Source organism: Lagenorhynchus albirostris, chromosome 17 (assembly GCF_949774975.1).
Source record: "Lagenorhynchus albirostris chromosome 17, mLagAlb1.1, whole genome shotgun sequence".
Taxonomy (NCBI): Eukaryota; Metazoa; Chordata; class Mammalia; order Artiodactyla; family Delphinidae; genus Lagenorhynchus; species Lagenorhynchus albirostris.
Genome location: NC_083111.1, coordinates 5,107,168 through 5,124,527, shown reverse-complemented (window position 1 = coordinate 5,124,527; position 17,360 = coordinate 5,107,168). Strand labels below are relative to the sequence as shown.

Below are 17,360 nucleotides of genomic sequence, written 5' to 3'. Positions count from 1 at the left end.
CACTGTAATTTGAACCTTGCTTTGTAGGATATCTTCCATTGGGATGTCTGATTTCTCTCAATGTGATAGCTGGAAATTTCAGGTAAACAGTAGCATTATTTCACGTGACTTTGCTATGGTTTTATTCCATAACACTGGTAAGGAGAGGCATTTCTTGTGGTTTCATGGTTTCTTTTCTTTATATCTTTCTTCCTTCCTCTCTCTCTCTTTCTCTCTCTCTTTCTTTTTCTTTTTAGATTTTGTAACCCTAAATCAACTTTCCATTTATTTTCCTATCTTGGAGGTAAAGTTGACCAAAAGATGGGCATCCTCACCTGGTGGAATGTGCTCACAACATTAGGTTTGCAAATTACACTGTCCAAGGTCCTTATTCCTCACTGGGGAATTGGACCTAGTGTGATACACACATTACCACCCAGTCTCTAGCAACTGGTCACCAATCTGGTAGGGTAATGGGCCTTGATAGGTAGGGTTTTGTTCATGAAAATTCATTCAAAGTTTTGGTAGTTGGAACACTTGATATTTAAACAGGACTTAGGAATTCTGAGCAGAATATTAGAGACTGCATCTTTTTTTGCAACGAGATGAGGAAATCCTTTTTCTCAGGAGGGATGGCAAAGGCATATGCTGTTTCCAGAGTCCTGTAGTACAAACATTTGTTTTCATTGTAATGTGTCAAACTTAGGGAAAAGGGACTAGCATATTAGGAAATGGGACTAGTTCATATTAGCAAGCATGGTGCTTTGGTTTTATTTTTAATTTTGTTAAACCGCATGTAGATAATGACTTTGTGAAGGGCTTTGTTGTGTGCAAAAATTAAGATATTGGCCGACAGTTAAATGCATCATGTTTGTGATTTGTTGGGTATAGTATAGTACTAATGATTTTTAAGTGCTTTTATAAAAATTTCATTTTAAAACATTTTGTTTCTTAAAGTCAGTATACATTATAGAACTAATGTAAGTACAAAGAACAGTATTTATATTTATTTATGTAAGACATTATTGTGCCAGGACATACCAGCAAAACACCTTCATGAATAAGTGAGACAGATAATATCTCCCAAGAATGACATAATACAGTTATTTCTAAAATGTTTACTTTTAGTGATCCTCACCTCCCCAGTTCCTTGTCTCCCTTTCCCTCATCTTGACATTGATAACCTCAGGATCCATCAACTGTCCCCTTCCTCAGCCCCTCTTTGTCTCTACCTTGTTCCCTATCACCCTAGCCTGTTGATTAATGTTCTCCTTTTATTTCTGTTTCTCTTTCTTCACCAGTATACTCTTCCCCAGCACTTAATCCCCGAATTGTCTCATAGACCTACATCTTCACGATTGGTTGCTGAAATCTTAGGGCAGAACGGAGACGCTAGTAAAGTTCCGATGGAGAGTCGTCCTGGCAGAGTCCTAGCTGAAAATGACTTTTCAAAGACTCCTCAAAAAGTAAAGGAAAATCACCTTCAAAACCACAAAGTAACTGTCAAGTATAACCCAAGTCCTCTGTCTTTACAGAGCGTTTCTTCTGACCCATCCTTCAAAGAATGAAAATGCAGAAAATACAAGAGTTGGCTGTGCTCTGCCTGCTGGAGAGAACTTGCTTTCTCTATGAGTTTTCATATTGTATCCCTATTTCAGTTGAGAGTATCAGAGCCTACAAGATGGGTCATGTTTGTCTTTGTTATTCAATTGTCCCCTTTCCCCAATTTTAGAGTTTTTCTTTGATTCTAAATATTGAATTGTTTATGGCTGTATAATGAAGTAACAAGCGTCTTGGTCTGTGTGTTTTAAGTAGTAATTGTGCAAATTCTTCCTGTTTTCTGGGTGCTTCCTTTGAATATTGTGCAAATTGAGTCAGAGGCAGTGGGAGGGGCAGTGACTAAGAAAAGACTAGGGAAGAAGGAAGCCCAGGGGAAGGGTAGCCAAGGGAGGATGCCAAGCAGGCATCTGCCCTGTCTCAGATGTTTAATTCAGAAGTTGGATTTTACTCGGGCTTGGAAGGTGACAGCTGTCTCTCCTAGCTTAAACATAAGTAAAGAAAGCTGGAGTGCCACCCCCTGTTCCTCAGAAAAGGAAATATCCAGCTTGCCTCTCCTTGATAACAGCTTGAAAATGGCCTTCTGGAGACAAGCTCTGGCAGGTTTAAAACAGGAACTGTTTGGAATCTAGTTGCAACTACTTCTCCTGGCTGTGTGGTGGCTGCTTGTGGACAGAAGCAGTGATTTTTCAGTTTAGATCTTGGTTGAATTTAAGGCTTATTTAATTATTTTCAGCATATGCCTACAAAAGTCTGCCTTGTAACTGTTGTGTAAAATAAACCTATGGTTTCATTTTTATCCTAAAAACAAGTTGTGCCTTAACAACAGGGCATTGTATGTTAATAAGGGAAAACAAAATTCTTTTTAATAGATGGGGAAAACAGGAACTTTTGCCATTAAAATTCAAGTTCTTTTTATGTTTTTAATGTTAGAGTTGGGGAAAATTCATTAAAGTTAAATAAAATTAATATAAAATTATTTTTGCATATACAACTAAAGTGCATTTTTATAAGAACTGGCATCTTGATGTATATAGGTCTGAAATGATACTTCATCCTTTGATTTTTAATTTGAATTAATAAGACCATGATAGATATTTTTTTTTAATTTTACCCTTAAACTATTTCAGTGTGCTATTATATCTGTTCTAGTACTCTGAGTCACTTTGGTTCTAACAACTATTTATGGTATCATGTCAAGAATTTCTTAATGTTAAAAAATACTGTATGTCTGTGACATAAACCAGAATGGTTCGTAGATCGGGGAGGGTTCGGATTAGCATTTAGTAAGAGGGCAAGAAGAACTGAACTTTGTACTTCAAAAGGAGGTTTTGGTTTTATGAGGTGCTGGTCATAATAAGTTGTTTATTTTTATTTCGTCAAAGCCTGGCAGGTGTTTGCATTCCAATTTACCATTGATAAAGGCTTACAGGGAAGCTTCTTTTTTAAAAATTATTTTTTAAAATGAGTGATGAATTAATTCTGTGGGAAAATGAGATTTATAAATATTAGTTTTCCTTTAAGATAAAATAATATAACCCAAACTTTCAGAAGTTAAGGATGATGAATAATATTACAACTTGTTGTGTATTGTGTTTGTAAGGGTTCCCTAAAGTATTAAAATTCAGGTAATTTGTGTAAATTGCAAAAGCAGAAACTGTGATGTTTGATTAGTAGTATGTTGCATTAGAATTCTTTTTGAGATGTATGTTATACATATAGTAAACTATTATTCAGACTTGTTCATCCTGTATTTTTTTAAAATAGGAGATACAGCACCCCAAGTCATCTTTAGATCAGTCTACAAAGAGTTCATCTGTCTCCCCAAATTATCTCTTCTAAGCCCTCTTCGTCATCTATGTTCAGTTAAGTTTGAAATGTTTATAGACTTTAATTTGTGTGTAAAATATGGACTTCAATTTCCATTGTGCCCTTGCATCCACCCTTGGCAGTAGCCAAAACTATCTTTATAGTCTAACGGGAGAGACTGTGTTCTGCCATGATGAACTGTGGTGCTGCCAGTGGTTTTTTTTCCTCTTTTGATGGTTTTACTTAAGCTACTAAATGGATATACACAAGCAGTTGAGTTTACACTAACACTATGAAACGGTATTTCCCGTCTATGTCCCTGCCTCTTCAAACTTGGATGTGGTGGGTTTTTTTTTTTAATCATTTTCGCTTCCTAGTCAATCTCTTATAATGGGCTAATGATGACAGGGATTAAAATAAAACTAAATACCTTTGAATACCCCTTCCCCTCTCACACACTGAAAGCTGTGGAGGAACTAGACCATTTCCGGTTGCCAAGACATGCTTAGACACCAGAGTTGTCTTTGCTTGGCATGCTATCCCCTGCCTCACCCACACCACCTAATTTAAGAGGGTCCCGACTTAAGCCTCCTTCCAGGTTTCTGAGCAGGCTTTTTGGCTTCTCACCCGTAGCCCTCACTTCTACACGTGCTGTTGTAAACTTCTTAAGGACAGGGATGACGTCTTGGTGATTTCTGTACTTCCACCTCAGCCTCGGCAGCTACCCCAGTGTCTGGAACATATTAGGTGCTTAATGTCTGTCGAACTAAATGGAATAAAGGGTTTCTACTAGCGTCAGCGTTTCTCGTGCCTCAGTTGTGTAAGCTGGTTGTTTGTTTTCCTCTGCAAATATTTATGTTTTATCACCCACACACCCTAAATTATTTTTTAAAGTTTTGTTTTCTTTCCTTCAGATACTACCCCATGGCCAAATAGCTCTAGAAAATGTGGTTGCCTCCGATGACATGATCATCCCAAACCCTGCCCCTGGATATACTTTGCCAAACTGAACTTTGAGTTTCCTGAATAAATTGGTCGTGTCTGAAAGACGGTGTGCTGCATCTACTTTTTTTCCTTTTCTAAAAAAATTTTTGCTGTGATGAAATATACACAACAAATTTACCGTTTCAACCATTTTTAAGTGTAAAATTGGGTGGCATTTACATTCACAGTGTTGTGCAAATATCACCACTATCCATTTGAAGAACCTGTTCAGCCCAAACAGAAACCCTGTGCCCTTTGGACAGTCACTCCCCATCCCCCACTCCTGGTACCAACTATACTGCTGTCTGTCTCTGAATGCTTCTGCTTTTTTTTTTTTATTATTAACAGCTTTATTGGAGTGTAATTGCTTTACAATGATGTGTTAGTTACTGCTTTATAACAAAGTGAATCAGATATACATATATCCCCATATCCCCTCCCTCTTGTGTCTCCCTCCTACCCTCCCTATCCTACCCCTCTAGGTGGTCACAGAGCACTGAGCTGATCTCCCTGTGCTATGCGGCTGCTTCCCACTAGCTATTTTACGTTTGGTAGTGTATATATGTCCATGCCACTCTCTCAGTTCGTCCCAGCTTACCCTTCCCCCTCCCCATATCCTCAAGTCCATTCTCTATGTCTGCATCTTTATTTCTGTCCTGACCCTAGGTTCTTCAGAACCTTTTTTTTTTTTTTTTAGATTCCATATATATGTGTTAGCATACGGTATTTGCTTTTCTCATTCTGACTTACTTCACTTTGTGTGACAGACTCTATGTCCATCCACCTCACTACAAATAACTCAATTTCGTTTCTTTTTATGGCTGAGTGATATTCCATTGTATATATGTGCCACATCTTCTTTATCCATTCCTCTATCGATGGACGACACTTAGGTTGCTTCCATGTCCTGGCAATTGTAAATAGTGCTGCAATGAACATTGTGTTACATGACTTTTTGAATTATGGTTTTCTCAGGGTATATGCCCAGTAGTGGGATTGCTGGGTTGTATTTTAGTTTTTTAAGGAACCTCCATACTGTTCTCTGATAGTGGTTGTATCAATCTACATTCCCACCAACAGTGCAACAGGGTTCCCTTTTCTCCACACCCTCTCCAGCATTTATTGTTTGTAGATTTTTTGATGATGGCCATTCTGACTGGTGTGAGGTGATAACTCACTGCAGTTTTGATTTGCATTTCTCTAATGATTAATGATGTTGAGCATTCTTTCATGTGTTTGTTGGCAATCTGTATATCTTCTCTGGAGAAATGTCTATTTAGGTCTTCTGCCCATTTTTGGATTGGGTTGTTTGTTATTTTGATATTGAGCTGCATGAGCTGCTTGTAAATTTTGGAGATTAATCCTTTGTCAGTTGCTTCATTTGCAAATATTTTCTCCCATTCTGAGGGTTGTCTTTTTGTCTTGTTTATGGTTTCCTTTGCTGTGCAAAAGCTTTGAAGTTTCATTAGGTCCCATTTGTTTATTTTGGTTTTTATTTCCATTTCTCCAGGAGGTGGGTCAAAAAGGATCTTGCTGTGATTTATGTCATAGAGTGGTCTGCCTATGTTTTCCTCTAAGAGTTTTATAGCGTCTGGCCTTACATTTAGGTCTTTAATCCATTTTGAGTTAATTTTTGTGTATGGTGTTATGGAGTGTTCTAATTTCATTCTTTTACATGTAGCTGTCCAGTTTTCCCAGCAGCACTTATTGAAGAGACTGTCTTTTCTCCATTGTATATTCTTGCCTCCTTTATCAAAAATAAAGTGACCATATGTGCATGGGTTTATCTCTGGGCTTTCTATCCTGTTCCATTGATCTATATTTCTGTTTTTGTGCCAGTACCATACTGTCTTGATTACTGTAGCTTTGTAGTATAGTCTGAAGTCCAGGAGCCTGATTCCTCCAGCTCCGTGTTTCTTTCTTAGGATTACTTTGGCTATTTGGGGTCTTTTGTGTTTCCACACAAATTGTGAAATTTTTTGTTCTAGTTCTGTGAAAAATGCCATTGGTGGTTTAATAAGGATTGCACTGAATCTGTAGATTGCTTTGGGTACTATAGCCATTTTCATAATTTTGATTCTTCCAATCCAAGAACATGGTATATCTCTCCATCTGTTTGTATCATCTTTAATTTCTTTCATCAGTGTCATAGTTTTCTACATACAGGTCTGTTGTCTCCTTACGTAGGTTTATTCCTTGGTATTTTATTCTTTTTGCTGCAATGGTAAATGGGAGTGTTTCCTTAATTTTTCTTTCAGATTTTTCATCATTATTGTATAGGAATGCAAGAGACCTCTGCATTAATTTTTTATGCTGCTACTTTACCAAATTCATTGATTAGCTCTGGTATAGTTTTTCTCCCAGTGTATTTCTTTTGTTGGAGCATTTAATTCATTTACATTTAATGTAGTTATCAATATGTATGTTCCTATTACCATTTTCTTAATTGTTTTGGGTTTGTTATTGTAGGTCTTTTCCTTCTCTTGTGTTTCCTGCCTAGAGAAGTTCCTTTAGGATTTCTTATAAAGCTGGCTTGGTGGTGCTGAATTCTCTTAGCTTTTGCTTGTCTGTAAAGGTTTTAATTTCTCCATCGAATCTGAATGAGATCCTTGCTGGGTAGAGTAATCTTGGTTGTAGGTTTTTCCCTTTCATCACTTTAAATATGTCCTGCCCCTCCTTTCTGGCTTGCAGAGTTTCTGCTGAAAGATCAGCTGTTAACCTTATTGGGATTCCCTTGTATGTCATTTGTTGTTTTTCCCTTGCTGCTTTTAATATTTTTTCTTTGTATTTAATTTTTGATAGTTTGATTAATGTGTCTTGGCATGTTTCTCCTTGGATTTATCCTGTATGGGACTCTCTATGCATCCTGGACTTGATTGACTGTTTCCTTTCCCATATTAGGGAAGTTTTCAACTATAATCTCTTTAAATACTTTCTCAGTCTCTTTCTTTTTCTCTTCTTCTTCTGGGACCCCTATAATTCGAATGTTGGTGCATTTAATATTGTCCCAGAAGTCTCTGAGGCTGTCCTCAATTCTTTTCATTCTTTTTTCTTTATTCTGCTCTGTGGTAGTTATTTCCACTATTTTATCTTCCAGGTCACTTATCCATTCTTCTGCCTCAGTTATTCTGCTACTGATTCCTTACAGAGAATTTTTAATTTCATTTATTGTGTTGTTCATCATTGTTTCTTTGCTCTTTAGTTCTTCTTGGTCCTTGTTAAACGTTTCTTGTATCTTCTCCATTCTATTTCCAAGATTAAGATCATCTTTACTATCATTACTCTGAATTCTTTTTCAGGTAGACTGCCTATTTCCTCTTCATTTGTTTGGTCTGGTGGGTTTTTATCTTGCTCCTTCATCTGCTGTGTGTTTCTCTGTCTTCTCCTTTTGCTTAACTTTCTGTGTTTGGGGTCTCCTTTTCACAGGCTGCAGGTTTGTAGTTCCCGTTGTTTTTGATGTGTGCCCCCAGTGGGTAAGGTTGGTTCAGTGGGTTGTGTAGGCTTCCTTGTGGAGAGGACTGGTGCCTGTGTTCTGGTGGATGAGGCTGGATCTTGTCTTTCTGGTGGGCAGGACCACGTCCGGTGGTGTGTTTTGGGGTGTCTGTGAGCATATTATGATTTTAGAGAGCCTCTCTGCTAATGGATGGTGTTGTGTTCCTGTCTTGCTAGTTGTTCGGTATAGGGTGTCCAGCACTGTAGCTTGCTGGTCATTGAGTGGACCTGGGTCTTAGCATTGAGATGGAGATCTCTGGGAGAGCTTTCGCCGTTTGATATTACATGGAGCCGGGAGGTCTCTGGTGGACCAATGTCCTAAACTCAGCTCTCACACCTCAGAGGTGCAGGCCTGACATCTGGCCAGAGCACCGAGGCCCTGTCAGCCACACGGCTCTTGAAGGAAAATCACGAAGGTTGCTTTGGAGGCTTTTGAAGACGGGAGCACAGGATGAAACCTAAACAACCCCACAGAAGCGCCCTTACGACATTTTGCCCGAGTGGCCTCCGGACCTTGCCGTTCCGGGAGGCCCCGAGGCCACAGCAGAAATGAGAGTGCAGGCCTGTCTAAGCAGGCCCCAGGGCGGCCCAGAACAAACTCATTCTAGTTCCTCCTTCCACTTGCTTCCCTCTCCTACACGCCAGCCTAACAGACGCCAGCTTCAGCTGGACCACGACCAACCGGAAATGGTTCAAGAAGCCCCCCTGAATGCTTCTGTTCTAGAACTCTTTAATTTTATGGGACTCTGTCTTCTCTCTCACCATTTACACAAAAATCATCTGTTTGAGAATAGGTGTACGTAACAAACGTACCGCCAGCAAAACTATCAATTGAATATTCGATTGTTTTAAGTAAGATGGAGGGAGGCTAGAAAAAGAGAGAAAGAAGAAGAGAACAAAATTGTAGAAAAGTAGTAATAGGAAAAGTATGATGAGAAAGATACTCAGGGTGTTTGTTTTCCTCAAGCCTTGTAGATGATAAAAATATGTTATCCACCCCCTTTGAGATGTTTTCATTTTTAATCTGGTTTCTTCTGAGTATGAATAAAGCAGGCTTCAGGAGCACAGGCCCTTTCATTCTATCCCTGGCAAACTGCTTGACTGTCCTCACTGACAGCTGCTTTTTGTTCCCTTATTTTAATTTCTTTAGCTACACTTTTAAAATATAACTCTACACTTGAAAAATGCTTTTTTTTCTGAAAAGCATGATTTTTCTCTGAAAAGCATGATTTTTCTGAAATTTTGCTTGTTAAATTTCCTGAGGATTTCTTGAAAAAGTATTTGTCAGATTTGCAGATTAGCGTTTCCGGTTTGACAAAGCTGAGTGTACAAATGGCAGAGTCAGGGGGATGTCTGGGCTTGCTCTCGATCTGGTGAGCCCTGTCCCAGCTATGAATTTCTAGGCGGTAGATGTTCTGGAATTCTCTACCACTCCTTCCACACCCACATGGGCTCTCTAGGCTACAATTATATATACGAGGCAGAAAATACCTGTTTGAATACTAACAGAAGCAGATGGCTTCTGGACACTTAGAATTCGGAGATCCATGATTTTACATTGTCTGAGACCTTTGCTGTATTGGTTCATATTAGATATTCCATAAATATACCTTAATAATTGCATTTCTTATTATAAGTAGTTGGCTCAGGCAAGGGCAGTGAAGCAGGGTGTACTTTGTTATCTAGCACCACCCCTCTTTTTGCGGGGGGCGTGTTAAATCACTGGAGAGATGAAATTTAAATCCCTGGCAACTACTTCAAATCCAAGACATCTAGCCAAAAAATATCAGGAATTTTCACAGTGGCTAGTAACCTTCATAGTACATTTTCATTTCATGGAATGTTACGGATCGCCTCTGGTATTTTTGTTGCTGTACCTGTTGCCAAACTGAGGTTCAACTGCTTGCCACTCAAAAGCCAGTATTTCAAGAGGCAAATGTCAGTAAAAAGGAAAGTCACTTTAATCAGAAAAGCTGGCAATCTCGGGAGAAGGCGGACTTGTGTTCTGAGACCAACTCCGAAGGTTCTACTCAGCCATGAGAATTTTTAAAGGGAAAAATGGGGGGAAGAATCTCAGTGAATCACTGAGGCAGGAGGTTGGATTCTGCATCATTCTCCACGGCCTGCAGACTGGCTGACCCTCTTCAGATGTTATCTTGTCCGTGTGATCTGCCTGCAGGATTGCTAAGGGGGCCGCTGGGGGTAGAGAGCTAGTCATTTTTCACCTGCTTCATTCTTCATTCTTACTTCTTTTTAGCTAGGAAAATAATCAACAGGTTAGGCAAGGTATGGTGTAGCGTTCAGGAAAGCGTAAATCGGAATTAGTTTCAATTCTTAGTGATCTCATTCCTATAAGTAGGTTTTTAAGGTTAGAGGGGGCAGAAATGGGAAAACAAGAAAGGGACAGAAGAGCTGCTTTCGTGCCTATCATATATCCTGACGTGAAAAAGAGATGTTCTGTTCCTGGAAAACCAGCATAAAGCAGTAGCACCATCTCCTATCACCCTCTTCTCCTCCCAAAGTAAGGAGAGAGGTCTTAGAGTCAAGCATGTTGCATTGGAAGGGGCTTTGTCATGGATTCTATGAAAACAAGTGGTACCTGAGAAAGTCAAGATCAAGGAAGGTAAGGTGATGAAAAGAGATCAAAGAGCACAGCAGATATTCAGCCGTCGTTTCAGGAAGGTAAGTTGGATGCATCACGTACAAAGGCAGGGAATCAGGTTGTGTCTGGGAAGAGGGTTAGATAACGTAGATTGTATGGCATCTTTACATTTCTTGTTTCAACCTCACTGGAAGCCCGGAAGGGGAAGGCAGATATTCCCGTTTACAGGTGGTCTTCCTTAGGTGGCCAACATCTACCTCCCAAACTGCCTGTCAGGATTGAATTCTACGTGGGTGATCTGCTCTTGCTAGAAAATGTCTTTTTCCCCTTTTGGTTTCAGCGACCGCATTTTCTTCCGGTTTCCCTTCTGCCTCCTTGTGTACTTTTCATTTCTTTCCTGGGTCCTCTGCTGCTAGCCGTCGCTTCAACATTTACTTCCAGAGGTTCCATTCTTGAGCTTTTATTCATCATACTCAGCGTATTCTCCCAGGGCCATTTTCCACTATTACCTATGTGGCAATGACTCCTAATTCGTATCTCGCAGTTTGAATTTCTTCAAGACTCTGGACCCGTATTTCAAAATGCCTATCTTTAACTGAAACTCATCATGTTCAAACCTATATGTAGTACGTTTTTTCCTCTGACTGTTTTAAGATGTCCTCTCTATCATGGAATTGCATTCCTTTGATGGTGATGTACCTTGGTGTGGTCTTTCTGTTTATCCTGTTTGAGGTATAATGACCTTTTAAATATGTGACTGGATACTTTTGAAAAACGTATGCTCATTATGTCTTCAAATAATATTCAGCCCTCCCATCTCTCCTCCTGAGATTGCAGTTACTTTTATGTTAGATTGTTTAATATTGCCCAGGGACCATGGAGATTCTGTTCATATTTTTTCTTTTTTTGGCCACACCATGCAGCATGTGGGATTTTAGTTCCCCAGCCAGTGATTGAACATGTGCCCCCTGCAGTGGAAGCATGGAGTCTTAACTACTGGACTTAACTACTGGAAAGTCTCTGTTCATTACTTCTTCAGTCTTCTTCCCATTGTGCTTCAATTTCCGCAGTTTTTATTGTCACATCTCCCACTTCTATTGCCTTTGCAATTATACACTTGCAAGAGCTATTACTCTTGAAGTAACTAATCTATTATTAAGTCTATCCAGGGAATTTTTTATTCTGAGTGATTTTTAGCTCTAAAGTTTCCCATTGGTTATTTTTTATACTTTCCATCTGTCTCCTCATTTTATTCATGTTTTATTTTTGAACATATTTATAATGTCTGTTTTAAAGTCTTATCTGATAATTCCAACAACACTGTCATTTCTGGGTCTTTTCCATTGGTTTATATTTTCTTCTAATTATAAGTATTATTTTCGTCATTCTTTGCATGTTTCAGTACCTTTTGATTTCAAGAAAATAAATATCTTGAGCAATGAAAGAATTTTTTCAACACAATTTTAAATTAGCGTAAGAGCGTATGCATTTTCTGGAAGACATAATATTTACTCTAATTTATTTTTAGTTATCTTGTTGAATATCAATATTTTATCATTTGGTTGTTGAAAAAATCAGAAACTTTTGAGACAATAAAGCATGGTCTACAGCTATAGTAGTCTCTTCATTGTCTTTTTTCTTTTAACACTATGAATGATCAAGAGAGTTATAATGAATTAAAATTGATGATTATTGTTTTGAGAATTACTGTGTACTTTTGAGATTATGCATATGTAGTCTAATCAAAATTTCAGGATTACTATGAGGCACATGATTTAAACTATGTAGTCACTGGAGCGTAAGGAATTTTATATCCTAGTCTTTTGTTTCCTGAAGGTGAACCTCCCCTCTCTTTATAATTTGCATGAATTTGAGTGGTATATTGAATTTAAAAGCTATTTATATGGTAATAAGCAGAATAACAGTAAAGTTTGTGCCTGAGCTCCATTACTTGTGAAGGCAATAAAAAGTGTTTTCAGCCAGAAAAGAATAAATTTATTTTTGCCCAGAAAGAGCACCAGTTTTCATCTTCAGTTCACTCAGAGACAATGTTTAATAACTCCAGCAGTTTGCTGAGTATCGAAATCCTGAAAAAAAATCTCCAAGCAAGTCAAGAAGGTGGAAGGTCTACTTCTTGAGAGAAAAGTCTCGGGCTTCAAAGGAGAAAGAGATTAGTAAAGGCTGGAATGCACTGGATGCAAGAGAAGATGTTTAAGACAGCAAATAACTAACATAAGGGCTTCCCTGGTGGTGCAGTGGTTGAGAGTCCGCCTGCCGATGCAGGGGACACGGGTTCGTGCCCCGGTCCGGGAAGATCCCACATGCCGCGGAGCGGCTGGGCCCGTGAGCCATGGCCGCTGAGCCTGCGCGTCCGGAGCCTCTGCTCCGCAACGGGAGAGACCACAACAGTGACGGGCCCGCGTACCGGGAAAAAAAAAAAAAAAAAACTAACATAAAAGTCAACAAAAAAATTTAAGACTTTGTGACTTCCAGGCAGCAAGACAAAAAGTAGCCGACGCCAACCACTTGCTACACAGCACAATGTGCCAGGGCCTTTCCCTTCTGGGAGGGAAACTGCTTCCTGTCCCTCCCCTTGTGAGCACTGGATCTGTTCTCAAATGCTCACACGAGGTGCATGATCTAGCTGTAGATATGCAGCAATAACTAGGAGTGATTCAGTTTGGGACTGCTTGAAAATAACAACTCTCGGAAGACTACTTCCTACCCTGTGAAACGAGAACTCCACAAGCTTTAGGTAATGTATGTTAATCATGGACAACAGCCATAAGTGCTGTTTGGAGGGGCTCTAATTGTAAGTTATTATCCCGTCTCTCAAAGAACTGTTAAAACAGCAACAACACTTTGTGGCAGGTACAGCAGCCCAGAGAGATTTTTCTTCTTTGGGGAGGCAGTGTGGTGCAGTGGTGAGCTCAGGCCCAGGAATCAGATGACCTCATTCACATCTAGTTGAGTGCCCTTGGACAAATGACTTATCCTCTATGTGCCTCCGTTTTCTTACCTGTAAAATGAGAATAATGACAATATTTCCCCATAAGGCTAATCACAAGAAATAAAGTCCCTGATTAAGATTAGCTACTTAAGATTAGCTATTAGCTTAGCTAATAGCTAATCAATTAGCTATTAAGATTTCACTTTCTGAACCTGTGATCTTCTGTTTCTCTTGGAGGGTTCTCTTTGTGACCTTCCCTTCTTTAGAATCCGTGTTCAGCATCATATTGTCACAGAAGGGGAGGTTTTATTTCCTTGCCTTTTGGAGAACAAAGATCCTTTCTCACTGGGTACAAGCTGGCTGCCCACTTGGAAGAGATATAGATGCTCTCATGCTTTCTGTACAGGGGGATTAAACACCCTTCCTGTCTTCTGAAGCCCCAGGTTTATTTAATCATTTCACACAGATCATCATAGAAGCCACACACATTTGAGAAAAGCACTGAGTGATTAATAATTATACAAAATCCTAATCTACATACCTAATTGAAGAGGTTGTCAGGAATTGTTTGTAGGTAGAATTACCTGTGTCCCTGTTTGCTCAGAACAATCGTTGTTAATGCCTGTTGTCTGGGCATCTCATTCAGTCAAGTATTTGTCCCAGGATTTTATTTTTTATACGTATGTATAAAAGATATGTATATAGGTATATGTATCTATGTATATGCTTATGTATGTCTATATATCAGTATATATAAAATAAGAAATTTGTTTTTATATATACTTAGAAATAAACATTTAAAAACAAAAAATAATAAAATAAGGAACTTGTGATAGGGATTTGACCTTACGTAATTGTGAGAGTTGGTTAAACAGTCTCTCTAAAGTCTTTGTGCTGACGCCGAGTAACAGGGTCCAGTCCTATCCAAGTCACAGCATCAAAATCTGAAAACTCACGAGAGCATCCTTAGCACAAACCTTTATTTAAAAACACCAGAGGCAAAAGGAGGATTGGAGGCAGCAGTTAAGGAAGAAGAGTGGAATGTTTTCCGAGGCTGCAGCGGGAGGGGTAACTAGTTTGGGAGACAGTTGATTAAGGGCGGTTCTCTAAGGGGGACGGGATTGTTCTCCTGGATGGATGGCTACCGTTCCAGCAATTTGGGTTTTATCTGGTGAGGACCAGCTGTAGGGCAAGGACATGCAGGGGCTGCATGAAAACCTCTCAGTCCTTGTCTCCCCTGAAAAGACACCCGCTCACTGAGGGCGAGGATGCATCTCCTCTTGTTTGTGTTTGAGTGACCAGCGCGATGCCTGATGCAGAAGTGGGGCTCTGTGAAGGTGTGTTGCCCTAAAATAACCTGAAGAGAGACAAGGAGGGTGCTGGAGAACAGAGGAAACAATTAAAAGGAAGGTCACCAAGAAGCAGGAGTGTCTGTAGTAGGATGAGACAGACTTGACTTCAGAAAGGAGAAGACGTCCTTCTTTTCTCTGCGACAGGGCAGCAGAGAAGAATTCATGTCAGAATAAAAGTATCTAGTGTAAAGCATAAAGAAAACTTCCTTGGCATTTCTATTTCTTTCTTTTTTTTTTTTTTTGCGGTGCGCGGGCCTCTCACTCCTGTGGCCTCTCCCGTTGCGGAGCACAGGCTCCGGACGCGCAGGCTCAGCGGCCATGGCTCACGGGCCCAGCCGCTCCGTGGCATGTGGGATCCTCCCGGACCGGGGCACAAACCCGTGTCCCCTGCATCGGCAGGCGCACTCTCAACCACTGCGCCACCAGGGAAGCCCCATTTCTATTTCTTGTGGAAGTGGGTGTAGGGTGAAAGAGTTTAGCAACGACCATAACGATGCTATTTGAAAAGCTGGGGAGAAGGGTGTCTTTGGGAGGATATAGCAGAGACCACCTGCAGAAGCCCTGATTTTTGTTTGGGAAAGTCATGCTAAAGGAGATTTTTCCTATGTATATTCCTATCCTGTAAGGAGCTGTTGGTACCTAGACGTGCTGAATTATGGCTTGCTGTCATAATGTGCAAGGCCGTCATCACAGAGGTCAGAGAATATCAATAATATTGGTACAACCATTATGGAGAACAGTATGGAGGTTCCTTAAAAAACTAAATACAGAGCTACCACATGATCCAGCAATCCCACTCCTGGGCATATATCTGGATAAAACCATAATTCAAAAAGATACATGCACCCCAGTGTTCATCGCAGCACTATTTACAATAGTCAGGATTGGAAGCAACCTAAAAGTCCATTGACAGATGAATGGATAAAGAAGATGTGGTACATATATACAATGGAATAATAGTCATAAAAAGTAACAAAATTGGGTCATTTGTAGAGACATGGATGGATCTAGAGACTGTCATACAGAGTGAAGTAAGTCAGAAAGAGTAAAACAAATATCATATGATATTGCTAATATGTGGAATCTAAAAAAATGGTACAACTGAACTTATTTATAAAACAGAAATAGAGCCACAGATGTAGAAAACAAACTTATGGTTACAGGAGGGAAAATGGGGGAGAGATAAATTGGGAGATTGAAACTGACATATACACGCTACTATATATAAAATAGATAACTAATAAGGACCTACTGTATAGCGCAGGGAACTCTACTCAATACTCTGTAATGACCTGTATGGGAATAGAATCTAAAAGAGTGGATATACGTGTACGTATAACTGATTCATTTTACTGTACACCTGAAACTAACACAACATTGTAAATCAACTATATTCCAATTTTTTAAAAAAAGCCACACATTTCCCTGTAAAAAAATAATAATATGGAAAAGTTGGCTTAGAATTTGCAGTCAAGAATCAATGTACAAAAATGTAAACATTTATAACTGAGCTCCACTTAGGACATCTTTTTCTGGTTGACGGAGAAAATAGTTAAACTTGTGAGAAACTGAATCTACAAATGAATAGTGGTCAGATCACGCTTAAAAATAGAAACTGTGACCCACAACCTGCAGCAACTGGACCAGGAGTCAACCCTTCATCTACAATCAACAGCCCAGGACACCAGTGTCTATAAGTCAGACTTGCGGGACGCCAGACCCTTATCTCTAGTGACAATCAGGAAACTAGAAAATAACTTGCAACGATCAGCCCAAAATGTCCAGGACTTTAATAACGGACAGCTTCCCTAATGTTTGTGCCTTCTTCCAACTTAGGATGAGCCAGAGAAAGTCAAACATACACCGCTAACCAATGACTAGAAGACCCAGCTTCTAGTCAGCCTGCCTACAGCTTCCCCAGGCCAACAGCCTCCAATCAGGGCACCCCTGCCTGGAGCCTTCCCCTTTTCACTCTAAAACTTACGTGCTGCTCTACCTGACTTTGAGTGGCTGCCCAAACACAAGTGATGGCGGCCAGAAGAAATAGTGTTTGCTTTGCTTTTTTCATTTGCTTTGTCTTCTCTTATTTCCCTACTTGCCAACACAACACAGTACTGTCACTTCTGATACAGGACTGGGGCAGGTTAGGGTCCACACGCCGTCACGCTCAAGACATCTCCCCTTCTCTTGTGCCTCTGGCTGTTTGCTGAGGTGGTCCAGGTTCCCAGAAGTTTCCCTTACTGTCTGGGCATTGGAGATGGGCATCTGGTCTGAGAACCATTCTCTGCCACACTCTGGTCTCTACTGAGGCACCTCGTGCCATGGTCTTTGGGTGATGGCCTTTGTTCTTGCTGCGTCTGTGCCTGAGGTGGCCTGATCCCCCCCCATGACCCCCACCGGTGGACTCTGGCTGTCAGAGTCTACATGCTCTGCACTCCCCTGTTCTGACCGTGTCTTTGGGTTCACCAGCCTTCTGAGTACTTCTGTGTCCCTGGGGAGGCTTGCGGGACTCTCAGCATCTTTCCCCTCACCTTGCTGGTGTGCAAGGGACTCTGGGAGGCTGTGCTTGGGCCCATTCATCTCTACAGATATTTGTTTTGATCCCTTACTGCCCAGAGCTCTGGATCACTTCCTC

The 17,360-nt window shown here is 40.2% G+C and overlaps 1 long non-coding RNA gene across 1 annotated transcript; it reads left to right on the top strand.

The window, feature by feature from the left end:
* Nucleotides 1–94: 94 nt before the first annotated feature.
* On the top strand, nucleotides 95–4,392 carry LOC132507771 (uncharacterized). The gene is made up of 2 exons (XR_009536303.1): nucleotides 95–3,401; nucleotides 4,260–4,392. It is a non-coding gene; the product is annotated as an uncharacterized LOC132507771 (long non-coding RNA).
* Nucleotides 4,393–17,360: the final 12,968 nt, after the last annotated feature.